This window comes from Hippoglossus hippoglossus, chromosome 3 (assembly GCF_009819705.1).
Source record: "Hippoglossus hippoglossus isolate fHipHip1 chromosome 3, fHipHip1.pri, whole genome shotgun sequence".
Classification (NCBI taxonomy): Eukaryota; Metazoa; Chordata; class Actinopteri; order Pleuronectiformes; family Pleuronectidae; genus Hippoglossus; species Hippoglossus hippoglossus.
The window spans coordinates 18,868,728-18,895,949 of record NC_047153.1 but is presented as its reverse complement, the minus strand read 5'-3'; the positions used below and the strand labels follow the sequence as shown (position 1 = coordinate 18,895,949).

Below are 27,222 nucleotides of genomic sequence, written 5' to 3'. Positions count from 1 at the left end.
CAGGACGTAAAGATAATACACTGCAATACAATGACAAGAGGGCACTAAAAAGTTCCAATCAGTCACAAACTTAGAAACTCAGTATCCTGGAAGAGTACTTTCAAAAACTTCAAACTGTGTGTGGCAACAGAAGCCAAGTTTCCCTCACGAAGACGTCTAAAAAAGGCTTGAAGGTGACCACTCCTAATATCTTACTGTCATGTCTATATTTTATATAGTAGATAATGAAGTGTGTATGAGAAGTGGTGGCATAAGTCAGGTGTGTGTGTGTGTGTGTGTCTAGTGAGTGTAGTATCACCCGGGGGGGACAGACAGAAAGCCACTTGAGGAGCAACTTTTGTGGCATCCACGTGTTTCCTCTACAGTAACACTGTCTACTGTACCTGAGCCGGCGTCAGTCTGCTGCTTTTTTCCCCTCGTTCTTTTATTTTTTTTCTCTCTGTGTTGGTGCATTCATCTTTCTCAGAGAGCATGGCAGGGCACAATCTCTTTGTCCTCTTGTTCTTTGCCGTTTCTGTCCTCTGTGTTTTTGCACCTTGCTCTTTTATCCCCCTCTCTCTCTCGCTTCCAATTGTTGGCCAATGTTCTCCTCCCCTACCTCCTTTCTCCCTCACCCTCTTGCTCTCTCACTCCCCCATTCCGTTCCCTCTGTGCTCGCCCTGTCTCTCGGGCCCTGACCTCCCGTTGTGACCCCACGGAGCCTCGGTGACTTTGGTACGCAGCGCAGCCTAGTTTGTAGAAGTCAGTGCAGAGGCTACAGATATGAGCTGAAAACTTTTTCTTCCCCGTCAGCATAAAAGTACATGTGTGTGTGTGCGTGTGTGTGAGTGTGTGTGTGTGAATAGATCCTGTTGCTTGCAAGTCCTCCATCTCTCTCTCAGTGTGTGTGTGTGTATGCGTGGTGGATCCTGTTGCATGGTAGTCCTCTATCAGTGTCTGCCTCCTGATCTGATTGATTGTTCTGTGTAAATTAGGACTGGGCGCTGGTGATGGGGACAGGAGTGAGTTACACCCTTCACCCCTGTCCTTGTCCTCCACCATCTTTCCCTTCTCCTCCTCTGTGTCCCTGCTTTTATCATCTTCCTCCATGTCCCTGTCCTTCCCTTCACCTAGTCTTCCCTTCTGCTTCTTTTTATGTTTTTCACCTCCTTATCCCTCCATATCATTTCACTTCCTCCTCGAGGGAGTTACAATTGTTGCATTCTTGCTTTGCATGTCTTGAATCAAATGTTATGCAATGGGGTACAATCATACTCCAAAAATATATTTTTCTTTCATATCAGGAATGCAGAAGTTGAATTTATGCCTTCAAAGATGAAGGTAAACTGGATTATTACTACTACTACTACTACTGTTATGATTTTTTATTTAGAATATAAGATGTTAAATACCCCTTGTACGTTTGAAGGTCTTCTGCACAATTTAGCTTACCAACTACCAGTAGATGTTAGCAGGTGTTAGTGGCCACCAGTGGATCTTAGGGATATAATTTCCCTTAGCACCTTAGCGTCATCAAATGTTTTTGCCTTGCAATCAATTATGCAGGCCGAACTTGAGGGTATGCTAAGGCTAGAGGTAAATCTGACTGGCTACTGGCTTGTGGGGCAGTACTATGAAAGCCTTGTGGCCCGCTCAGTCGATCAGACATCATTACCTCTATGCCTTTTTAAAATAATCATTTTCCCATTTTAGAACATAGGACAAGCTGGAGAATATCCCTTGTACGTTCTGCCACACTAATGAATGCCTACCGCCAGTTGATGTTATCAGATGTTAGTGAGCACCAGTAGATGTTAGGGACATATCTTCAGTTGTGGACCTTAGTGTCTTGAGGTGTTTCAGGCTTTTAATGACAAGACACCCTCTTCTAAGGCAGGCCCACCACAGGTTGATCAGACCTGGGTGCATGTCCCTAGCATCTTGGGGCCAAGTTGGGATATTTCCTCTTGATCGAGAGCCATTGTTTCTTTTATGGTCTGGCGCAGGGCTTGTCCGTGGATCCCCAGATCTTTCAGCAACCTGATAGTGGATGGTGCAAGGAAACCCCTGCAGCAAACCTCCGCAGGGCAAACTATTGCTTTCCAGCCACGTTGCTCTGCTTCAAATGCCATGTCTGCATACCACAGCCTCTACCACTCATTCGCTTCATCAACATTATCCTCACAGGGTACTGTCAATTCTACGAGTATCAGGGCAGGTCTTAGGGCAGTGGTTCTTAAGCTGGGTTCGATCGAACCCCAGGGGTTCGTTGAGTCTCTCTCCGGGGTTCGGCAGGGGTCAAGACACACACAATATAGCCCGGTTCGCACTAGCAATGTCGGGCCGTTTTTGTCGGCCGTCAAAAAATTGGCAACACACAATTTTTCTTCGCCGTGTTAGATAAATTCAGCCCACTCGTATTATTCGTGACGTCACGCTCCGCTTGGCCATCATTGGCTGCAGCTGTGTGGCTGTTGTGATTGTACATCATTTGTGATTTTCTTTTAATCTTTCAATCCCTTCATACTAACTATGTCGAGCAAAAAAAGAAAGTGGTTGGACGAATACGTACAATATGGATTCACGTGTATAAAGGAACGTGATGGGAGTCAGCGTCCTCAATGCATGATTTGCAATGCCAAGTGGAGCAATTCTAGTCTAGCACTGGCAAAACTAAAGGAACACTTCCTAAAGCTGCATGGAGATGGGAAATACAAGAACAAAACGCTCGCTGAATTCAAAGTGAAGAGAGCCAGATTCGATGAAAAGGCTACTCTGCCTGTTCTCAGCTTTGTACCCATCGACAAACCGATCCTCACAGCATCGTACGAAGTTGCATACCTGATCGCAAAGCAGGGCAAACCACACACCATTGGTGAAACACTAATAAAATATATACCTATGTTTTGAAGAAATCATATTTTATTTTTCCAATTACGAAGGTTTCGGTGAATGCACTGATGAAGCTTGCAGGGTTCAGTACCTCCAATAAGGTTAATAACCACTGTCTTAGGGTCTTAGTGACAATATGTGATGGGACTGTAACTCTGACCTAGGCCTAAACGTCGTATTCACTGTTGAACCTGGCCCACAATGTCAGCATGTTGGAGTTCTGCTTTTGCTTGTCTGGTTGCATCTTTTGGTGTCCATTTCCATCCTGTTGTCAATGATGGTCCAACAGCCAGTATAGATTGGTCTCGGTCTCCATTAATGTGGAACCTATGGTCTGATCTCTTATCTTTGCTTGTTGAGATGCTTCTTGATTTTGATGGATTGATCCTCATTCTGGCCAATGTGATATTTTCTTTAAGTATCCCTTGCAACCATCTGGTGCATGGTGCTGTTGTGGTCAGGGTTGTCATGTCGTCCATGTAGGCCTTTAAAGGGCCCATATTTTACACCTTTCTGGGATTTAATTTGAGGTATTGGTCCCCCTAAGATGATATATCAGTGGTTTAAAGTTGAAAAAACTGCTGCAATGTGTATTTCCATGTCCTCTCTTCTGCTTCTCTCTGGAGCTGTAGACAGAACAGGCTGTTTTTGCCTGCCTCTTGAGCCCCTCCTCTGATTGGTTGACTGCACTTTGAGTGACACGCGAACAGACCTATCACCGGTCTCATTCTGGCGCATTCACTCTGGTGAACACAGCTGAAAGTCACATTGTTATGTTTGCAGCTATAGAAGACCAGTCACATATTTACAGTCGGTTACAGCAGGATGTTTCTGAACAGTAATTTACACCGTCCTCATGTTTGTTCAAGTTTTAGCAGGACAGTCGGCCAATGTAGGAGTAACGTCCCGAGTTACAGTACGGAGTTTCACAACGGAGTTTCAATACGTTACTCCGCATTGAAGTAACGTTCTTAAGAGGAATATGGACGGACACATTCTCTTCCTTGCATCCCTTCACGCTGCAGTGTTTCTTCATTGTTGTTTGTTGTGGTTAGCCTGTGGTAGCTAACAAGCTGCTAGCTCAGCAACATGTCGCGTTAGGTGTGGTGGTGGTGGTGGTGGTGGGGAGGAGCATGGGTGGTGGGTAGGAGGCTGGACTGGTACCGGCTGGGTGGGTGAGTGATGAGTGCGATCCCAAATGACATCATACGGGGGAGGAAGTATGAAACGAGACGTGAAAAAGTCTGCAAAGTGACTGTTTTCATACTTTGAGGGTCCCTACTGAACCCCTTCAAGTAATTATGGATAGTAAAAGCCCAGAAAATGTATTTTACACAATATGGGCCCTTTAAGTACTTAACAGCATGGGCAAAGATCTGCTCCATTCAACTTTACTTTCTCTGAAGAAGAGAAGATTATCTGAATAACACAATAATTAATCACTGATTACTTAACTTCTTCTCGAGATGTTTTTATGCAGGAATACACACACAGTAAACATCCTGGTTTCTCAAATGTGTTAACATATAAGAAAATTGTCTCCATTTATTGAATATTTACATTTTTCAAATGTCAAAAATCTAAGTTCAAATGTCAAAGATCCGAGTCCCTTTTGAATATATTATAAACCAGGTCTGGCAGAAATGACCTCAGATAGCAGCTTGATGAAGAAAAACCACAAACATCTGGTGAATAAAGCCTTAGACGAGTTGAGCCCCATATTTAGATTTTGATGGACAGTGTCTGGAAAATCCTACAGCGCAGTTCTCCCTGTTTAACTAAAACTGCCCTGATTGATCCCATGTGTGATAAGCCACTGCTGATGTGGTGCATTTCCATAGCAAATCAATGGCTGTTTCTTTGTCAGTGCATTAGTAACAAGGCTTTCCTTTGGAGCTGGATGGCTACACCAACACAGTTCTGTACAAAACGAGTCTCATGGCGTTTCTCAGTCAGATATACAATGAAGATTTAATCTTTTGATTCTTGATGAAGAGACTGAACAGTAATACAGTGATATTCAGTGACGCAAAACAGATTTAACCATCACCGCATTTAAAAAGAAAGATCTTTATTTTGATCAACTATATTATTAATGTGTCAACTATTTAATTAATTTATCAGATTCAGTTTTGATAATAATTATATTTTGAGTATAAACATGTACAAACACCAAGTGTTATGATATCTAAAAATATGTATCTTGTTATAATAAAAGGTCTCCTCTCCTCTCCTCTCCTCCTCTCTTCTCCTCTCCTCTCCTCTCCTTTCCTCTCTTAAGCATGAATGTTAAACTGCTGAATTGGTAACACTGTCAAAAAAGCTGCAGGCAAATGTTGTTGGGAAACTGGACCCCCCTCCTCCATAGATAGATGTTTGTTTCTGCTCTGTGTTTGTTTGTGTTGCCTCTTTCTGGATCTGCCTGGAGGGACTGTTTTTCAGGAAAGACAGCAAGGCTTTTGGGAATAGTTTAACTTCCTCTTTTCCACCCTCCCTTGTTGCTTCTCTTCTCTTCTCTTCTCTTCTCTTCTCTTCTCTTCTCTTCTCTAAATGTACATTGTATGGTTGTATGCTTCTGCTGCTGCTACTGTGCAGTAAATCTGTTTGTCTTTTCTGCAGTACGACTCTCTGTGGCTGACTGTCTGCAGCGCTCTGGTGTCCTGAAGTGGCACATCAGTTTGGTCAGTTCGTCCAGCACTACTGTCCTCTCCTCCTTCTCCCTCCCGTCTTCTTCTTTCTCTTGCCTCCTCGTTCTCACACTACCCGACACTTGGAAAAAAAGAGAGAAGCCACGCTACATGGCTTAGAGAGAATGAGCTCTGCCTCTCAGCTGCAGACCGAGAGGAGAGGAGAAGGGGAGAGAGGGAAAAGGAAGGGATAAAGAGGAGAGGAGAAAGGCAGGCGACACACTTGCATCTGTTGTGGCAGCGTCCAGCAACCGGGAAGCAAATGAGAGAGTGTGAGAGAGGCAGAGAGAGTATGCCAGAGTGAGAGGAGAGAGAGAGAGAGAGGAAGAGAGGGGATGTCAGACAGCCGTGTCCTTGAGAACTGCACCACAACTCTTTGAAGAGAGCCGGGAGACGGTGTGAGTAACGTGAATCTCAGCGGGACATGCGTGTGTTTTTCTTTGTGTGGGTGTGTGTGCGTTTGCGATGCATGGCTGTACATGTACAGTACTGTTTGTTTGTGTGTGTGCATGTGCGTGTGTGTAACCTGCTGCTTCGCACGCTGACCTGCCAAGTTCACAGTGAAGGGGGTTTGGCTGCCGATCTTCTCCGCTATTGTCTGCCTGCCTAAGTGTTGCTGACAGGGGATTATGGCAAATACAAAATGCCGTATGGACCAAAGAAACTCTGCCAAACTTAATAGACACAGGCACGCATGCATGAAGCTCCATGTTGAGAGCACTGTTTGACTGCACTCATATGTGTGCATGTCTATTTGCTCATGTTAGCATGTAAATATACAGTATTACGTTTTCATCATCAAAGGTGCAACAGCAATTTGTAATATAGTAAAATAAATTGATACTTATATATATCTCATTTTCAGTGACACTGCAACCACCTGTAACTATGCAGAAAAAGTCCATGGTGAGTCAACATTAAAATGTGACCTTGGGCCCCAAACTAAACTGTTATTATTTTGAGTATTGGAGGAAGATTATATACAGTAAAACTTCAACAAATAACTGATGCCTGATTGTTACCTGATTATCCAACCCAGTAAAAAAATCTGGCCTCTTTCCAAACTTATTTGAATTCACCTACTGTACGTGAAGTAGGCTTGTGGTTTGAGAGTTGGGAGTTCAAGCCCTGCGAGGTCTGGGAATCAGAGCCAAGCGGTGTGACCCATTGAACTATTTGTAACTAATCATAGGCCACAAGCCACACAGCATGCCACAGAGCCCAGTTGGGTTACACTCATCAAAGTATAATGAGAGTCAACATGTCACTCTGTGTCCAAAAGTGTTCTTGAGATGAATGTCCTCACTTAAGAAACTTGCCCTTGTATTACGTCGAGGGCCAGAACAGTGGAGACGTCATAGGGTTGGCAGGCAGGTAAAATCCCCCTCTCCTCTCACTTTATCTGTGAAGTGCAACTAGTGGAAAAGCACTGAACAATCCAGGTGGGGATTCCGTCACACCCTGATCTAAAAATGCCCTGGTTGCATCATGTCTTATGAAGTAACGTGAATATCTGATATCCGGTATCATCTTCTGTGTTTGATCATTTGTATGGAGACAAGTGTGACATAGATCATACTCTCTGTGGTATATTTAGATATTAAATGATGGTATGCCAAGTGCATAGATGGCATACAAGAGGATGTATATCATTGCTCTTTCTTGTTGTGCCAGTTATGAAAGACGCAGTATCCAAGTATTCATGTTTCCAATCAGTGTGGTGTCGTAAATTATAAACGTAGATTATTTTAACTCCTTGTACCTTTAAAGGAAACCCTTGTAAAACTATATATATAGTATATTACTGTTAAAATGAACTGTGATAAACAGTGATATTACTTTTTATAGCTCTTAAGCTGCTGTCTGTCGGCATTAATTGTTAATGTAATACCACTTTTTCTTTCTGTGTTATTTGATACTATATACTGCAAGCAGTATAATATGCAATATGGTGAAAAGTATGTTTTTAGGATTTAATGCTAAATCTTCTGAATTTTCTTCTCATATTTGTATTTCTACAGAAACCTTTAATTTAATTTCACTATTTACTCATTTTGTTGTACTTCATGTCTTGAAACATAAATTTGAAACACTAAACTTTAAGTCTAAGTTGTATACATTTTCCTAAGCAGCGGAGCAACAGCACAGTACGTGTCTTGTCACTCTTGTCTCTCTAGAAATATGAAACAGCTCCTTACAACTTACATTAGAGTACCACTGAAACAATATTATTAATATTCAAACTTTTTCTCTGGCAAACTACAAGAAAACAAACTAAAAAGGGAACTTCAGGAATTGAAAATGCTTTGCAAGCTTTCATCAGTTACATTTACCATAGTCTTCACAGGTACCTGCAATTTAAGGTTGCCTTGCCCTGTAAAAATAGGTAGCCTTAAATTGATTCCACAAAGAAATGTTTTGTTAATGACACATCTTTCAATATATTTGAGATTGAATTATTTTGTAGGCATATTATTATATGGTATGATGTGTAAACAGTACCTGGTAAAGATATACAGTATACTTGGACGGGGCTTCTTATCATAACTAATTTGCTCGTAGCATCAATGAAGTGAGATGAGTAACAGGCAGAGTTGATGTTGTTCACAGTATATATTTAGACTTCAGAAACTGTCCCCAGGGTGAGCCTGTAAGTAGTAGTGTGTGTGTGTGTGTGTGTGTGTTTCTGTGTGTTGTGTGTGTTTTTTAGGCAGCCCCAGCCAGCCAATTGAGGTCAGCCGCTCAATAATTAAAGCGTGTCACTGGTTAGTGCACGAGCTGGGTCGACCAATCGCAGGGACTGATTTCAGATCAGAGTGAAAGAAAGTCAGACTGGATGTTAAAAGAGAGAGAGAGAGAATTGGCAGATAAGGAAAGACAGAGCCTGCGACTGTGAGTAAGAGAGATGCAAAGACTGAGAAGGTGCATGTTTGGCATTCATGTCAGGATTAATATCGTAAAAGGTCTTGAAAAGCTGCTGGTCAGTGTTGTACTGTGTCCTGCCACGTGTATCCCATTGTTTTGACTTGATCTAATATAAATGTGATAGAAGTGTTTCCCAGTGTTGATGATTTTTTTTAATTTGATCTTATTACAGTATCTGAGGACGGAACACACCTTATAGCTGTTACCTAGAAGAATATCAGGTAAGATCAGCAGTGCTCTCAACATCACAGCTTTCAAGTTAAACCACCAAGACAGTAACAAGGTGCAATACTCTGATAATAAATATGTAATTGGTAAATTAGTTTACATGCTTGTGGCAGGTATTTATCCTTTTTGTTAATAATCAAAACCCAGTCTTTGTTTTTACCTTTTCTTTAAATTTGAAAATATAACATTGCACATTAATGTCGACAAAAGGACTTCTGAGGAAATTTGAAAGCACGAGTTTTGCCCTCATCAAAATTCTGTTAAATAACAGGATCTTAACATTTTAAATGAGTTACTTATATAACAATTAACACTATTTAGTTTTATTTTTCATCAGAATGTGCAAATTTGTATTTTGCATTCTGAGGTTCAGTATTGACACTTTGAAGCGTTTGTATTTTCTGTTGTGTTTACATTGGTTTTCTCTGAGACATGTTACACACTGACCTCAGGTGTGGTCACTGGTTGACTGCAACATGTTCACTTCCAACTGCTCCTGAATATGGGTATAGTGCAGAACTTGAATTTCCCCAGAGGGATGATTGAACCTTAATTATTTGTTTTATTAATTGTGATCAGTTCTTCTGCACTACCTGCTATTGACATTAGCATTGGCAGAGGAGACACTGTCCACTGACCAAGACCGGCAGGTATAATGAGCCCTGTGCTCGTAAACTTCTGATGTGAAGTTGTTTCCATTCTTTATGTTGTAGCTTTCCATAGTGACTCAAGTTTAATGAGTCATTTACATGTTGACTATCATGGAATTCTTGGGTCAGTACTATAGAGGTGTCATGGACCCTATGTACAGCTATTGATTAGACCAGTGGCTAAATCGTGGATCACACAGGCCATGTCAAGTCGACACTGGATGCTCCGCGATGCTGATTCTGAAGCAGCAAGTGGCGCAGGTTTGAGAAGATGTCAACAAACTCACAGCAGTTCCACCTGCAGTAACATCTGCCAATGGCACTTCTTGATTATTCTCACGTTTATACCTGTTTGGCCATCTAAGTGTACTGTCGTCTGAGGTAACTTTAGCTACTGTTTGGGTAATCAGATTACTGTATATCATTACCCCCAAGCCTTAGATGTCGTCTGCAGGTTGTAATCTGATCACAGACTCTGGCCTGATGTGAGTTTCTATTTAACTGGAAGCCTTTCTGGGTGATGTGAGTTCCTATTAATACTCTGTGCACCGGTCGCTGCCTGCCAGCATGCTTGTACACACACACACACACTGGTAACCAGAGACTTGAGGCTTCTCAAGCACTACAGACGACGGTCCACTTCTGGCCCTGATGATGTCATTAGGGAAAACATATGATTAGTGGCTCCACAGCAAACAGGAAATGAAATATCATCACACCAGACCATGTAAACATACCTTCCTTCCTTCCATTCTTTCTTTCTTTCTTTCTTTCTTTCTTTCTTTCTTTCTTCTGTCTCCCTCCTTCCCTCCTTCCTTTCATCCTTCCCTCCTTGCTCACTACTTTCTTCCTTCCTTTCTTCCATCTGTCCATACTTCCTTCCGTTCCTGCCATTCACATACATATTTTCGGGTCAATGTAGTTGTCTACTGTCCACTTCCTCCTCCTTGGATTCTTCCTCCTCCTCCTCAACCTTTTGTTTCAAGTAGTTGAGTCTGTCCACTGGTGTCTCTGTTCTCTCTAAGCCTTCTGTATTTACTGCTAATCCTTTTTATGCTTCTCCCAGCCAGAAGCCCCAGTGAGATCCTGTAGATTTAGCCAGAGGTTGATCTCGTGATTAGTATTCAGCTGTCAGAATAAGTCAGTCAACTTTTGGAGGCCCCTCTCATTCCACACCCTCCCCCTGTCATTTACCCATTAAAACCTTAATGTATATATCAGCATTGTAGTCTCTGTGTGTGTGCTACATCAGGATGTACGTAGCCACATGGTCCTGAGGAGAGAGCCCCGTGTGCATTAATGGAGATGCATATCCAGCCTCCTCCTGATTTCCCAGGAAGTCGCCCTCCATCATCTTAAATGACATGAAAAGAGCTGGAGACAGATATATGCATGAATTAATTGGCTTGAATAGGAGTATTTAGAAGCTTAATCCATGGGGATTAACGCAAGCAGCCCTCTCCGGATTTAAGCTTCTGTGCATTTTCAGCAGAGGATTGTTTAATTTCACTCCATCCTCCTCCTCCTCCTCCTCCTCGTCACATGCCACCACCTTTAGTTCTTCATCAGTGAGCCTCTAAAAAGCTGTCAAGTGTAGGATTAGCAATGTAGAATACCACTAGATAGCTAATTGCCCTAATAACCTTTAAAAAATATCATGATGATTTTTATTGTGACTTATTGTTTTAAATGTAGCTTTGTTGCTCTTGATTTGATAAAACATAGTGCTGTTATTACAGGATTAGTGCAACCACTATATTGTTGATAGTCTTAATAATCTTTAAAAATAGTGATATAAACTAATGTGGCACTTAGAGAGCGCATACCTGCACAAATCCCCAACAGTCCCCGTAAATTCAATCAGGCTTCACCAAATATCAAACACTTATAGATATCAGTTCCCTAAATGTGCCTGTTTTTTTCCATCAAGATCCATAAATTATATGGAAAATATTGAAAAATGTTTTATCTCACAATGTTAAATAAAAAATAAAAATCTGCCCCCTGATCTGGATCCACACCAAAATTTAATAAGTTCTTCCTTGACCAATATTGCATCCTTGCCCAAGTTTCGTGGTAATCTGTGTAGTAGGTTTTGTGTTATCTTGCTTACAATCAAACAAATCAAGCAGAAAATATAACCTCCTTGGTGGAGGTAATGACTCGTGCAGTATTGTGTTTGTTTACTACTCCTCTTTACACCTGATGTGAGCATTTGATAGTGCATGAGTTTTTTATATAGACGATGTAAAGGCTGTTTATACATCAGCTTTTATAATGAGGAAAAATGAGACAAGCAGTTGTATAAAGGAGGATCTGTTGACTGAGGCTCCTAAAGCTGCAGAGAGATGGTCAAATCTTACTCTTCTATTCCACATACGAATGTCGATGTTGGATGGGGGGGTGTCAGAGTCGGTACCACAAGCACCTTTGTAACATTTGAAGCATACCCACGCAATTTGGACATGACATTTATGTTTCGTTACTTATGTTAAATATAAAAATTAACTCACTTACAATGTATTCTCTGAACAGAGACATGTCATTCTCTTGTCTCATCAACCCTCTCGTCCTTCTCTTTTCATCCTCACCCTTATTTTTTCGAAGCACCTCTCCCTCTCTCTCACCACTTTCCATACAGTGCTCCTCCATCCTCTTTTTGTCTTTCTCCCTCTGCCTCTTCCCTCCTTCATTTATAGGCTCTGCACTGCAAGTCAATGAGATACTGAGCAGATCAATGCCTATAGATTGGCTCATTGGAAGCCATTAGTTATGGGTTTTTATAAAGCTAGTCATTATTGTGCTTAATCTTGCAGAAAATTAAATTTAGAGTTGTGTACAGTGTTTTGGTTAAAAGTTGTTGATTTTTTTCTCCCCCTCACTCACTTACCAGCTGCTATTTTTCTTGCCCTTTTTGCATTTATTACTGCTTGTGTGTGTGTGTTTGCAGACACACACACCCACACACACGCCCACACGCACACACACACGTACATAGACACAGAGGTGCATTAGTGTCACTGTTTATAAGGCATCATGTGTCCTGGTCATGCCAAAAAACCCTTCAAGAAAACTGCCCATACAACAACATGGCTTGGCCTCAGTACTGCACACGTCCTGCAGTTTTTTTCCCATAGTGTTGGCAAATTTCTCTTTTGTCAGAGCCTCTGTATTCAGTGGCTTTAATATCTTAAAAGTGAAGGGGGTGGTTTTTTGTTCCCTTGCCACTTTGCTTTTGTTTCCCAGCAGTTGTGGCTCCGTCCTGGTTCAGCTTTAATTTTCGGAATTGGTCATGAACTCTTGGACACTGCCTCCACTCCCTCCTTTCCCCCTCTCTTCCCTCTGTCCTTCCAGACTTCCACCATCACATTACCGTTTCCCTTTTCATCACCAGCAGCCCCCAACCCAATACCACCGATGTAAATGCATGTGCAACTTATATCTGGGACAATATACTGTTTATGTTCTCCCGCCAAATAAAAAATTTCGACCCGTTTTATTTTCCTCACCCTTTTCCTTCCCTCTCTCATCCCCTATCCTTCATGTCTCCCATCACTCTGTCTCTCCATGCTCCAATTCTCCCACCCCTCTCTTTCACTCTCTTTAACCCCACTACCTCCTCCCCCACCTCCTTCCTCGTCCCTCCCCTTCCTCCTCTTTCCTTTCCATTCTTTCCTGTTCTTCTGTCCTCACTATTCTTCCTGTCTGCCTCACCTCTTGTTACTGTCTTCCTCATCCCGGTCCCCTTGTCTCCTGGTCCCGAATCCCCCCTTTGCCCCCTCACATCATCATCTCAAACTAAACAATAGATGCCTTGAGCTCTAAAAGATCACTTCCCATCTCACCCCAACACCATCAACACCAACCACCCTCCTCCTCCTCCTCCTCCTCCTCCTCCTCCTCCTCCTCCTCCTCTCCTACCCCATGATGATATGCAGAGTAGGGCAGCAGCCTTCTTTTGTTTAGCTTAGCGCAAATGAAAATTGCTAATCAATTTTTACCCCCTCTTATTTCATGGCGTGTAGTTCCTGCCCCTCCCCTGCCAGCTGTCATTGTGTGGTTGTGGTGCAGGGCTGAAAGCTTCATTAGCAGGAGGACAGCATGTTTTGCCCCTCAGCACTGTATTCATGGAATTACTAAAGATAGATGGGACATTGCCTGGTGTTGCTCGTAGAAAAGATCCTTCCTTCTGTCTCATGATCATCTTTTTGGTAAAAACAATAGCACAGATCTTTGATCATATTTTTATAATTGTCACCAATGAGGTTGGGATTCATTGAAACTGTCCCTTTAGCAAATGTACAGAGTGTTTTGCACTCTTACCTTGTGTATTTTAGTCACGTTATTAAAAGTTACCAAAACGGAATCCACCGAATAACCAATCAAGAATACTAGAAGAGTTAAATTTAATCAATTTGCATTCTATGGTCTTCACATGTGTTATTACGTTGTTATAAATCAGTCTGATAGATGTACATTACGGGTGCTTCAGTAGGTAGTGATTAATCTGATTTACATGGCACCTCAATTCAATTATCTGTGATATTATTTTAGAGTTTGAATATCAAGTATTAGAAGCAACATATTTCTTAAATATTATTTCTCTTCTAATATATTTATTAAAGATATTTACTTAGCTTTTTCTTTGTCCCTGTTTTGCTCACTTTCAGCATAAAAAAAAAATTGAAATATCCAGAAAATTACATTCTGTTCTTTAAGAAAAGCAGAGCCCTGCCCAGCAGAATTTGCAGCTATGTAAATCCTTGCAATATAAAAACTATGCAACAAAGCCGGGGTCAAATCCAGTCATGTAACCTTATGGACGATTTCCAATCAAGTTTTTTAAATTTTATTTTATTTTCCCCCTAATGTTAAACAATATTTAGAGATACAAATTTATTACCATGTTTTTCTAGAGCAATATAATGTATGAATCCCTGATAGGCGAGGTGAGGCAGGTTGACCAATATGACCTTTGTACCCTCATGGTTAAATGCACTTATTGTAAATCGCTTTGGATAAAATTGCAGCTAAATGATAACTTTATGCAGGGGGCACTAATATAGGAAGAAAATGAGCAAAAAAGTCTCATGCCAACTGCCCTGCACACATTTTTCTTTTATCAAAACCAATGTTTTCAGACATTTATAGGATCTCTGTTAATTTGTTGCAATAGAAATGTTTTTGAATTAACCATAATATACATTACAAGGAGGTTCCAAGTGGGTCATTGTCGTGTTTGGTTGCAGCTTCGGCTCCTGTGAATATTTTCGTGACACTCTACTTCATTACAAACTGTCAACATCATGGCAGGAAGAAATAGCTGAGTGCATCCAAGTGTTAATGTCCCAGATGATGATGTTACTAGATGTGCACTTCTCTTGACGTTCTGCTGCACTTCTCCTGAAAGATAATTAAGAACTGGTTTGCATGTCAATATCCTCATCATTCGCACTTAATTGTTTAGAAGGAGCCATGACACAGGGTGGTGCTTGTTGGCTCAATTGTGACCAAGCACTTTCAAGAGAGCTGACGTTTGCCTCCTCAGCATTAACCTAGGTAAGCTAGATGTAGCTAATGCAGGCTTGGAGTGCACAGGGTTACGGGATAGCCTGAAGTAATGGGATGGAGAGAGAAAGAGAATGAAGGGAGAGAGAAAGGGAGAGAGAGGAGAGGTGGGACTGTTCGTTCTCTGCTTCACAGTTGATACTATCATGACACTGCCACCCTCGCCTCGCTTTTTCTCTCGGTACTCTAACAGACCACCAACCATTAGATGGAAAACATAAAGGGGGAAAGACGAGAGTGCAGCAAATTGTTCAACCCTTCACATTCAAAGGTGTATGCTACGCTTCTGTGTTTGTATCTTTGTGCACTTTGCCCTAGTTTGATCTGTTTGTCCGTTTGAAACGGATAATCACAGGCTCTTCTATGATTTATCACCTCTCTGTGAGAAAACCTTTCCCACATCCAACAAGGGCCGGGCTCAAATCAACCTAAAAATCTAACTGCAGAACATTCCTTAACTTTTGAGAAATATTGCATGGTGGTTTACGGATCTAGGTCTCCTTGTAACTGTGGTTATCACAGTTTTTTGGGTATTACGACATTTTCCGTTCAAATGTTTGCAAGTGGAGTGAACTTTAAGCAGAGTGTTACACTGTTAGGCTGTCCAACACAAGCATTAACACCTTTTTATGTAACAAAACTTTGCCAGGTCAGCATCAGACTTCATTGCTTTATTCTCTAAAAAAAATAGGATATAAATGCCCCTTTTTCCAGGTCCACCCCCAAATTTTATGGATCCTTTCTTGGCCCATGTCCTATCTTGCCACCAGGTTTCCTGGAAATTTGTCCTGTAGTTTTTGCATATTCCTGCTAACAAAGAAATGAACAAACAAACAGGGGTAGAAATATTGTTTCCCAATGGCTCTCCCCACTGTTTTCCATCTCCGTCTTGTTCTTGACCCTGTGTTAGAGTCAGGATTTTCCTCTCTACTTAGCTCTCTCTGCTTGTGACGTTTTTCCATCTCCTTCTATTAATATCCTAAGGATTTGTTTGTCACCCAACGCTACAGTGTCTAGTTGCCTCTTGGGTGCTATTAATAACACCAGTGAGTACAAATATATTGATACATTCAATCCAGTGATAAGAAGACATAACTGGCTTAATTTAATCAGACTCCCTTTTAAATGTCTCTCACTCACCAGAGACCAAAGTGGTGTATGCTTGCACATTAGTGTGTGTGTGTGTGTGTGTGTGTGTGTGTGTGTGTGTGTGTGTGTGTGTGTGTGTGTGTGTGTGTGTGTGTGTTTGTGTACATGGTAATCCAAGGCACTGGTGGTCACTTGTGGCTTTTCTTCTTCGCAGAGTGTCATATACCAGTCTTAGTATTTTCATTGAAACCAGATCACACATCACTTACATGTATTAACATATAAGTACTAGTGTCAAGCAGTGGAAAATATATAAATAGGCCGAATGGGCTTCAAGGCCTGAATGTAATTTGCAATGGTCAGTTTAGAAGTGTGCTGTTAAAGATAATATTCAATAATGTTGATGGTTAAAGTGGCTGAGGTCATTGAGAGATCATTGTAGGGAGCAATCTGTCGTTTTATTTAGAACAATTCTGACTTACATCCCACTAAAATAGAAACTAACATAAAGTAGCCTATAAAGTATTTGTTGTATATAGACGTGGAGCTGTGTAAAAGAGTCTGCCCTAGAGTGTGGATACCCGACTCAAGCCCATCGGAACCCAACAGGTTGGGCTAGATTCCAACAAAAGTTTTTAAATAATATTTAGCTATGTGTCGTGTTTGGTCAAGTTGGCTAGGCTATTGATGTTTTTATGCTGCAGGGGCCTGTAATCCGGTTCCAGTCAGGTTCGGACACAAAAACAGAATGTCTGTGGACTTTCATTCAGGATTGCTCAGTTTTCTCTTGGGCTTGGTTCGGACAGAAAATTGCTGCCTGGTCAGGAAGTAACATCTTCTATCACTGTACAGCTAAATCCGAGAAATTGGTTACTTACTTGTTGTATGTAAACATGGATTTCAGTAACCAAGTTACTACAGTGCATGTAAACAAATTGCACCAAACTGTAGACAAGCCATAGACATGGAATCAGTGTACAGCCACTAAAGATACAAGGTTGTTCAAATGCAACACCAAAGATCAAATCTGTCAGTGTCCTCACCATATACAACCATTTGTTGTTACAGGGTCAAAGTTCTATGATAAGATATGATTGAAATATTCAGGAAAATAATATTTTGGTAAAAAAGATATTCAAAGCTTAATGTATATGTCGTCTTGTGTTTTAAACCAAAATTTGAAGTAGAGATGTGTGTGTTTTGTTATGCTCTGTAAAAAGGGTAGTGAGGTAGCACTGGCAAGTTTGTTTGTGTGTGTGCATGTGTGTGTATGTCTGTGTGTGTGTCAGAGTGAGAGAGAGCCTGTGCTGCAGTGTGTTTTGAGTCCAGTGGAAAGGCAGGAAGAGTTGCTAATCCGCGCGGCTGGCCGAGCAGAAAGGCCATTCATATTTATAGCTGAGTGAATCACATTCAGTCATACAGATGTCCAGTAGTGAGACCAGGAACAAGAATAACTCCAGATCAAGACCAAAATACAGGTGTAAAGGAAACTTAAACCAAAGTCATATTAATAGCCTGCTGAGTCAAACTAAAACTCTACAGTTGGACCTAAATACAGTTCAACATGCTGAAACCATCCTGATAATCTGCTGAGTCAGTCAGTTGTACAATAACGTGGTATTGCCCAAGTTTTTCAGGCGTAGTTCTGGGTAATGGTGGTTGGGGAGTGTGTAATTCTTTGAAGGAAATCTTAAAGGGCTGAACAAAGAATATATATATGTCATTATTGAAGATTATCACAATAGATGTCACATTGTCATTTCTTAAAAGTTTCTTAAAAATGTCTAAAAAGTTTGTAACTGATTTTTTGCTCCTGAGTGAAGGTTGTACACAAAATGACAAACACTTGACGAACAACAAAAGATTTCAAAAACCTGAGGTAGCTATACCTCCTCACCGTGCTTTCACAATCCATACGCAATTTATTTATACATATATTAAACCTTCGTTATACTGATACTGATTAAAAAATAGTTTTTATTGCCCAACACTACGGATGCAACATACAATTTAATCTGATTTTGATTCATTCATTTAAGCAAACAATTCAGGAGGATTAAAATTGATTTATATTTTAAATTAACTAAATACTGTTTTTCGAGCAGGAATCTTTTTTTTTACATGTATACAACTGGTTTTTAGATCAACAAGTAAGATGTAACCTTGAGTTCACTTGGTTCACTGTGTACCGCAGCTTCTCTGCTCAGCTGTCCGCTCTGAGTATGTGTGTATGTGTGTGTTTGTGTAACGTTAGGGGCTGAGCCCTGGCCTCGTTCAAACAGTCAGAGGGGGGGCAACCATAAATTAATACAAAAATTATTGAGGATTTTTTTTTTAACCCCGAGTGCAAACATATAGGTACCACAGACTGAAAGACATTTTTGAGAAAGCATCTGTGATGGAACCATATGTATTTGTAAAGGGACATAATGAAGCTTGATGGCTCCCTGGTATCTCCTGACAGCTAAGCAACACACTCCAGAAGATACTTCAATAATAAACTTGTTTAAGTGATGATGGAACTTTTCAGAAGATTTCATCACAGCCAAAAATTACAAATACAGTCAACAACTGCTGTTAGAGAAACCGAACGTTAAAGATTGACATTGTCACTCAGCCACGTTGGCCGCTGCTTTCATGGATCATGACTTCTTGCACACACACAGGCCACGTTCCTTCAGCTGTTCCCAAAATTAATGAAGAGTTTGTTTATATTGACACGATGCTATTGTTGGGTGTTTTTTTTCTTGACCTTAGCCAGCGTTAAAGAGGTAAAGGGATATTTTTAACTGGCTGTATCAATAAAGGAATAACTCAAACCAGACAGCAATAGATGGTCAGAATTCTGAACTGAGGCTGTGAATATTATTTTTTGTAGTGTGTCACATTCAGTAGCAAATATCGGAAATCCTGGGAACAGAAACAGATACTGAATTAGAAACTATCAACTCTGCACACTTCATGACCATATAGCATTTTAATGGCAAATTATGCATTCTAACATTAAATGCACCAACGATAGATCCACACAGATATAGACATGCAGACATCACAGGCTTAAGACAGGTTTAAAAGACAGATTTACCCTCTAATATTACATATATTGTATATTACACAGATTACACATGATATTACAACTTAATACAATTTAAAGGGAAACTCCACCTAAAACCTAACCTTGTAAAATCCCATATAAGGAATGGAAAATGGCAGCTAAAAGTTGGAAATGTCATTTTTAAAAAGAAGTCAGACTTGATTAAATGACTAATCCTTAGAGTGATAACATCATGTATTGTGCTTTAGTTGAAGTGATATGAATCAGAAATCAGTTTGAATGTAAGAGATGAAACTACAGAGGCTGCTGTGTTACTACTATCTTCAATCTCTTGTGAAAGTTCAAAGGTTAGTGCCAGACTCTCTCAAGACTTGTCACAGTAAAAATGGTTTAGTGATTTTAATTCATACAATTTTGGTCAAACTCTGCTACTACAGCCTCACAGTCTGCGAGCTCCACGTTCTGTGTGTTCTGGTCTTAAAACACAGCCCTGGCTCTGTATTTGTATTTCAGAGATGACATGTAGCGCTAAAAAGACATGTTTTGCATCTTTTTTGCTGTCATAAAACAACACTTAGGCATCAAACAATTATTCTAAATGACAGAAACAAAAATGACAAATTATAAGCTCATAAAATGTTTGATGTATTTTACATTGTTTAATAAATAGTTTAAACGTGTTAATAAAAGAGGTGTCACTCTGAGTGTTTAAATGCAACAACAGAACGGGTGTGAAACAATAACAGACATTCAGTGTCTGTTTTATCTCACCACGTTTGTCAGTGTTAATTCATGTGATTGCTGGTAATGCAGTTACATGCTGGAATAAAAGCCAGTAAGCCACAGAGACTGGTGGAGACTGTATAGTTATCGTTCATTATTTGACAAACGCGATTTACATCAATAAAAGGCAGCAAGTCAAGCGGTTCAAGAGGATAACTGCTAACAATACTCCAGAGGAAGACTCATACATTGAATCCGTTTGTATTTATCTGCCAGCTGCGTTGGCGGAGCCTCTGGAGACAAGGGAACACACATCCCCACATAAACAATCGACTTACGCACAGAAAACACAGGAATACAGTGTGCAGATAAATGCAGACACATGTTTACAGTGTTTAAGCAAAGACAAGACCCTCTCTGCAGTCATAGTGTGGATTTACAGTTATTTCATGTGTACAGATATCGTGTGTGTGTGTGTGTGTGTGTGTGTGTGTGTGTGCCCTCTCTCCCTCGAGTACCCTCACCTCCTCAACCGCTCTCAACCTTTCCACCTCTGCACATTCCCCTCCTGACTGAAACTAGGTCTCCCTTCTTCTTTCTCTCCCTCTTCCTCCCATTACTCCATCTCTCGTTCTTGTTCCCTCCACTTCTTTTTTGTTGTATAGATATTCTCCCTCTCCGTCTGTATTGAGATACCCCTGCCCCTCAGAGCACCCCAAGTGACCCTGTCCATGACCACTGACCTCAGGGGTAAATGCAAGGTCCCACCTCACCAGGAAATAAAGATATTAACTTCCTCCCACTGTCTGACCCCACTCACCTCCCTCGTCTTTCCTCACCCCTTCCACTGTACACCTCTCCCCAAATCCCCTCTGTACCACCTCCTGTTCTGTTTTCCTTTTCTCTTAACTCTGTTTTTTCTCATTGTGAATCCTGGCCTCTTCTTTTACTCCTCCAATCATAACGTGCCACAAAAATTTGAAACATTTTCAACAGCCAAAGTCTGACAATAAAGACACTTCATTCCTCTGTACTGTGGTTCTATAAACATTTTACATTAGCAGTATATGTAGTATGTTTACATTTTTTTCATCATTGGAAGAGACACTGAAAATGGTCAACATTTCACTATGTAAGGGATTATATCTGAAAACATATGGATTCATTGTAATGTGTTTTAAAGTATGTTGGCAACGGTTCAGCTGATAATGTTCATTAAGAATGTAGGCTGTCTAAAATTAATCACATCAGTTTTAGTTTTTTAATTGCACATGCTGGTGTCATCCATGCGTTATCAGCGGTGTCTACCTCCTATGGTAACTTCAATCAGCCTCCTAACACCGAGCAGCCACCACCCCCACACCCCCCTCCACACACACTGATCTCCCTCAGACCCTGGATATGTTTTGAGTTCTCTCCTATTCGATGACTTCACCGTATATGTCTCGTCTTTTTGCAGAATATGTTGCTGAATCAAGATTAAAATTTTCCCGTTTTAGCATATATTCAAAATAAACTTATTTTTTTCTGTTCTCCAGGGATCTTCTTTTTTTTTCTGCTCCGTATCTCTTCTTCTGTTCTCTCATCTCACATTCTGCTGAAATCAGAATCAGACATTTCCTCTTGTCTCACTGAAGAGCTGAACAATGGGTTTAAGGTCAAATGTCTCATCATCATCTTTATTAGCAGATGCTTTGGTCGTCTCATGATCTTGGCTATCGTCATTTTTGGTGTTAATGTGATATGTGGTCAAAAGTCACAATGAGTTATCTGTGTCCAAAATATTACTACAAGACAGATTAGAGCCTGAGTTTTCTGACTTTTAACTTGAGGAACAACTTGTTCATGTGTCAAGATCTGACCTGAGCTGTCAGAGATAATGAGAGTGACATATTAAAATTCAGTTTGAGACTGAATTACTTTAATGTTGGACTATATGTACTCTGCATATCCAGCCCCTCAGCGAGATAACAACAAACTTTAAATGAGTTGGAAAGGAGGGCAGACAAGCTTTTGTGTGTGTGTGTGCAGTTGGGCGTATATATTTGTGTCGTCTTCTTCTTCTTGTGTATGAGCTTCCACAGCTTTGTGCCTCTTTGCCTGCATCATTAGTGTGTTGGTTTTTATCCACCGAGTGAAAAAAGGCGTGTTCCCATGAGATTACTCTCCCTTCACTCTCTTGTTCACGAGGGAAGAAGAGATGGAGGAAACATTTGTCTGGTGCAGTTGTTCGCAGCGGTAACACAAGTCAAGCATGTCACCTGCGTGTGGCGCTTTGCTTTATGCATATTCATAACTTTTCTCCCATCTCAGGATATAGAACACAAACACAGAGAGAAAACAGCATCCATACCTAATGTCTTTTCTTACTTCCACTGCTCCTCTCTACTCTAAATCCCTCTCACTTTACTCTAAGAGGTTTGTTTGAACTTTACAGGAAGTAGGAAAGGTTTACTTCTGCTGCTGTATGAAAAGAAAGTAAATACAGTGAGGCTAAAAAGTTTTTTCTCTTTGATATGGCCAGAATGTTAGAGCTTATTGTAAAAGAAATACCAAAAGCAGTATTATATCATAATCTTAAATAGGCCTATACGTCCTCATTAAACCACATCCCCCATTCACATGTCTTTATGCAGCATTGCATTGAACATGGCGCAGTGTCTTTGTAGAGCTCCACATTTATCGCTGCTCTCTGGCAGCTATAAAACCTACATTTCTCATCTTCATTTTTTTTGTCTCACAAAGGCTGCAGTCCAGTGAGCTTGTGGTGCAGCTTCTATGGTTTGTCCCAAGGCAGTGTCAAAATAAAATGCTGTTTAAGAGCCAAGACGACATGTCAGCTGAAGTAGATCATATAGTGCAGTGTATACATGCTCCACTCTGGCAGTTTCACGAGGATGTTTGGTGTCAGGAGGGGTTGGTACATTTATGCTAAACCTAATTTTAAAGAAACATTCATTTAAAATCAAAGTCCAATTATTTTCTCAGCAGTGACATACATTTTAATGATTTTGTCGAAAGTGACTTAATAAAAGCACATTCACATAGGAGCAAGAAACCAAAACTGTTCATTCCAATGTATCACAATTGAAACACGATTTACAAAGGAGGCATGATAGTAAATTCTGGTTTTAAATTATGGTCACAAGTAAGCAAAATAAATTACATATCCATATCCAAGGTTAATCGCAAGCTGGTTGTCAGCTTACTGACAGGGAAACCAGGAAATGTTGACAGCCACTGATTAAAAACAAAGCTCTAACTCCAGTGAATGGCAGTAGCTCCGTGAGTCAAACATAAGAAAAGAAGCCAGAAACTGGGCAACACTCTTTAAGTTTTCCATCAAGTGTTAATGATATCAAACCTGTTTAGCTAGTGCTCTTGGAGAGCAGATAATTTTGGTTAAAACTAAGTTCAAATGTTTTACTTTGTTCAGATTTATTTAAGAAATGTCTGCATGTACTATTATTAGTAGTAGTGTTATTTTTATTTATACTCGTGGCCAAATAGCCTGGTGTGGCTCTGTGGAAACATACTGTGTAGTTGCAGATTGGGTTGTAATACGCTTCTAGAAGAAAACCTGCCTTGTTCCATATATTTAGCTGTTTCTAAATAATCTGCAGTTTGTCAATGGGTCCACACAGACTCAGCACCATGGATCGGGCCTGTCTGGGAATGTGGTTGGTGACAGTGACTGGTGTTTTAGCTGTTTAGTAGGAATAATAAACAAGGTGGGTAGTGACATAGGTTATACTGTACATGACTCAACATGTTTTGATGTGGACAACCTGCTGCCTCCACTTTACTTATATTTGCACATTTATTGTCCTTGTACAACAACTTAAATGTTGTTGACTGTAGCCCTTTTGCCTTTAGTAAGACTAAGCATGGGTATGACTGTGTCCTGTGTGTGTGAGACAGAAGGAGTATGGAAAGGTCAGGTTTAAGGGTGGGTTTTTCTAGCTGTGTGTTTGATTCAGTTTGGTTTACAACAGATGGGCCTACTGTGACCCAGAGGCATATACATGCAGCCCCCCACCCCTACTCACACACACACACACACACACACACACAAAATGACTCCAGAGAGAGAATCTTGCTTGGATAACAATATGTTATTGGTAAAATATCATAGATAACACATAAGCCGATATATACATTAGTTAAGTGAAGATCCAAAATTGTCAGAAACCAGATAATACTATAATTTTAGGGTAAAGATGCCCCAAGTCGATCAGTGATGAGTATTATGAAAATGAAATATCATAACACATTGCACTAATGTACTAGTATCTTCTTGAGTTGGTGCGTTAAGTCTTGTATTTTACTTTTAGATTGAGTACAGGCTGAGTTCATTCAATTTGTTTCAATAAAAGCTGAATATTTAAAGGTTAAACAGCATTATGAACACAACACAACACATTACAGTAATGTTGAACTCTTAAAGCACATTTTACTTTCCACAGTGAAAACAGTGAGGGGGGTGTTAGCAGCCAATTTTACTGGTTTAACACCATTAAACCACAGGCCATGGTCTTTACTCCAGAAACACAGAAGAAGGTTGGAGTGGGTGTCATGTTGAGTTAATTTGTGTTACTACAGACACACACCACTAGTCCCACAGGGGGAGACATATTTCACACACTTACCATGATGATTAACACTAAGGGTCAACAGAGGTCAAGTAGAAGAGTCAATGGGAATGGAAATGAAGTTTTAGGTGAGGAAGTGAGGAAAGCATGTGTAAAACAAGTGAAGGGACTAAGACAATGGGACAGGAAGAGCAGACAGGGTAATGGTGAAGAGGGAGACAGAAGAGAGAAGACGAAGGAGGATGGAAGAGAAGAGGAAGGGAGATCTGAGTGGAGAGGAAAAGGAGAGCAAAGAGAAAGTAGTAAGGGAGAAGAATAAAGGAGGAAGCAGAAGAAGGGAGGAAAAATAAGTGAAAGGAGAAGAGGATAAGAATAAATGACGGATGATGCACTTGGGTCAGTTTAAACCTGCTAAGCAAAGTGCAACACAGACACAAACTGCAGCCAACATGAATAACAGTTGCAGTGTGTAGAGTTTTTGTAGAGTCTGAAACAAACAGACCATTCACATTGATTATCTATAATAGGCAATATTTCTATCAACGTCTACATTTGTTTTATTGTTTATTTGCTCCACCAAGGCTGTTTTGATTGCACCCTTTTTTTGTTGTTTGTCTGCAGAATAATTTCTAAGGAAATACTGTTTGCATCCTGACGTAAAAAAATCTGATATATTGATGTTGTAAAGATCTATGAGTTTGTACAATTTGGTGCCGATTATCAGACTACTGCTATCAATACTTTCTACTATTAGAGCTGGATATGTGTAGGATTGTTTGTCTCTATCCATTATTTTATCAAACTATTCTTTTAAAAGTAGTTCCCCTCAAGTTTTTTTGTTTTGATTATTGTGGAAACTTATTAGATAACTCTATTATACTCAGTTCTTTCTCATTCATTCATAATCATAGTCATGGAACAGATGATTGACCTCTCATGTCTTGTTTGGAATAATCTACAATTGTTGCATTTTTTCAACTCAACTGTAAAATTATGCTTTTTCCTTCCTCACTAGTCTGTATCTGAACGTACTGTGTGATGAGGGCTTCCCCACATGGCATTGGTGACCTGGTCCTACTTTGCTGTTGTCCCGTGTTGCACATTTCAACTCATTACATTGGAACCAAATGTCCCTGCTGCTTTAATTGAAACTAAGATGAGGCATTGAAACTAATAATTAAACACTGAAATGATCCTCATAGCTGCTCTAAAGCTTTTTAAACAGTCACTTCTTTGTCCCGTTTCAGTTCTTGGCCCAAATGATTTAACAAACACATAATGTAGTTTGATTTCTACAGCTGCAGTTGTCAGTTTTTATTCACAATATGGACATTCGGCAGACAAAAAAGATCTTGCTTGTCTGTTTTGCAATCTTGCTCTTGCAGTCATATACTCGCTGTTCTCTTTCTTTCTGTCTTCCTCTCTGAGTGCTTGTCTTCTCTCCTCTTTCATCTGCACGGCCCCGTCTGCCCTCAGCAGCAAACCTCCGCTTATTAGAGAAAGAAACAGAGACTGATGAAGAGCGAAGGCGAAAAGATGGAGAGAGCAGAAGAAATAGAAAGGAAATTTTGCTTGTCAGGATTTCTGTGTGTGTGTGTGTGTGTGTGTGTGTGTGTGTGTGTGTGTGTGTGTGTGTGTGTGTGTGTGTGTGTGTGTGTGTGTGTGTGTGTTTGTGTGTGTGTGTGTGTGTTTGTGTGTGTGTGTGTGTGTGTGTGTGTGTGTGTGTGTGTCTGAGAGTGAGAGTGAGAGTGAGAGGAGGAGAGGAAGATTTTTGCTTATCAGACAGGAAGTGGATCTCTTACAATAGCATTCTGACGTTTCCTCTTCTCTAATGTGGAAAACTGTTAAGATTTCTATTCCAGATACCACACACACACACACACACACACACACACACACACACACACTCAGAGCGGTGCAGATAAGATGCAGCTGCTGTGTTGGAGACAGAATCACTGAGTCAGCCATATGTATTCACAGACTTAAGACAATCACTAATTCACACTAACACAAAAAGCACACACACAGACACACAAACGTACACAATCCTACATGAGGCTTACATACATCACATACAGTTTTATATTTGGTATTCAGCTGATGCTCCAAATGCAGTTATACCAACAAAACACAGAGACAGAGGGAATAAACAGACAGTGGAGAGAAAGACATTTGGTTTGTAGAGACAGCAGAGATGATGATGAGAAAGAAAGAAAGATCTGAGGCAACAAGCAAGAATGAGCTTAAGGAAGAGGAAAAGAACTGAGATGGGCGGTGGAAATGAGAAATCGAGAACAGATGCAATTTTGAATTTCAATTCTGTATAAGAAAGTAATTTTGTTACCAACTCAAATGACTGAACACTGTATCTATTTCAGTTGAACTTCATCTGTCTCTCTAGAGAAATATCCTCTGACATGCAGGAAACTATCCTTAATGCATCTAGAAACATCAGAAGTGCAAATGACAAAAAAATAGTGAATAAAATAAATGTTTTTTATCATGTTGGATTATACAACAACACTGTAGATGTGTGAACTGTCTTCTCAATTATTTAATTTTTGTTACTAAAGGAGACATACTCTGCTCATATTCAGGCTCATAGTTCTGATTTGGTTACTTGAAAAGGTATAAAGGCTCTAATGTTCATTGATAGTGATGTTCAACATAACTTTCCTCATTCTGGCTATTGCTGCAGCTCCTCTTTTCAGCCTCTGTCTGAAACACTTAGTTGTAGCTCTTCTCTCTTTAAGTCCCGCCCAGATAAAACTCAATCTGCTCTGATTGGTCAGCTGGCCCACTCTGTTGTAATTGGTCAATTGCTTCCAGTGCCT

At 40.4% G+C, this 27,222-nt stretch overlaps 1 protein-coding gene across 1 annotated transcript in view; it reads left to right on the top strand.

Annotated features, from left to right (window-relative positions):
• The first annotated feature begins 8,683 nt into the window (after positions 1-8,683).
• esrrga (estrogen-related receptor gamma a) overlaps positions 8,684-27,222 on the top strand; it is a 142,062-nt gene continuing 123,523 nt past the window's right edge. The window contains exon 1 of the mRNA XM_034581152.1: positions 8,684-8,704. The gene's annotated coding sequence lies outside the window, so the exon portion shown is untranslated. The remainder of the gene's footprint in view (positions 8,705-27,222) is intronic.